This window comes from Gallinula chloropus (assembly GCF_964237585.1).
Source record: "Gallinula chloropus genome assembly, chromosome: 1".
Taxonomy (NCBI): Eukaryota; Metazoa; Chordata; class Aves; order Gruiformes; family Rallidae; genus Gallinula; species Gallinula chloropus.
This window is the reverse complement of record NC_140085.1, coordinates 148,399,510-148,399,964: the sequence shown is the minus strand read 5'-3', so window position 1 is coordinate 148,399,964 and position 455 is coordinate 148,399,510.

Here is a 455-nt window from a genome sequence, read left to right as displayed (position 1 = left end):
CAATAATACCAGAGGTGGCTGGGGGTGATGGCTGACTCCAGGGATGACTGGGGGTGATGGGTGGCTGGTAGGAAACCTCCTGACACACCGCCTGACATCACTGCGGCGGCGGCCCACGGAAATATTTTCACCTCAAGGCCGCAGTACCCAAAAGCAGGGTCGCGAAGGCAACGGGTGTCCATCAGGGCCCTCACAGAAAGAAACCTCCGCGTCACAAGTGCGGACAGAAGTCTGCAGAACAAATTCTTTTCGGCAGGTTCCTCTTTCCCCCGGCGGCTTCTAGCGCTCCCGGAACGATGAGCTCGGGGCGCTGTTTCTGGGAGGGAGGGGAGGACGGGGGGCGGGTTTGAGCGCGGCACCGCCGGGCTGGGCGCCTCGCCGGGCGGGCGGGTGGCGGAGGGGCCGGCGCTTGCAGCGCTTTCTCTTCGTCTCTCGCCCACAGACCGCGAGGGAGG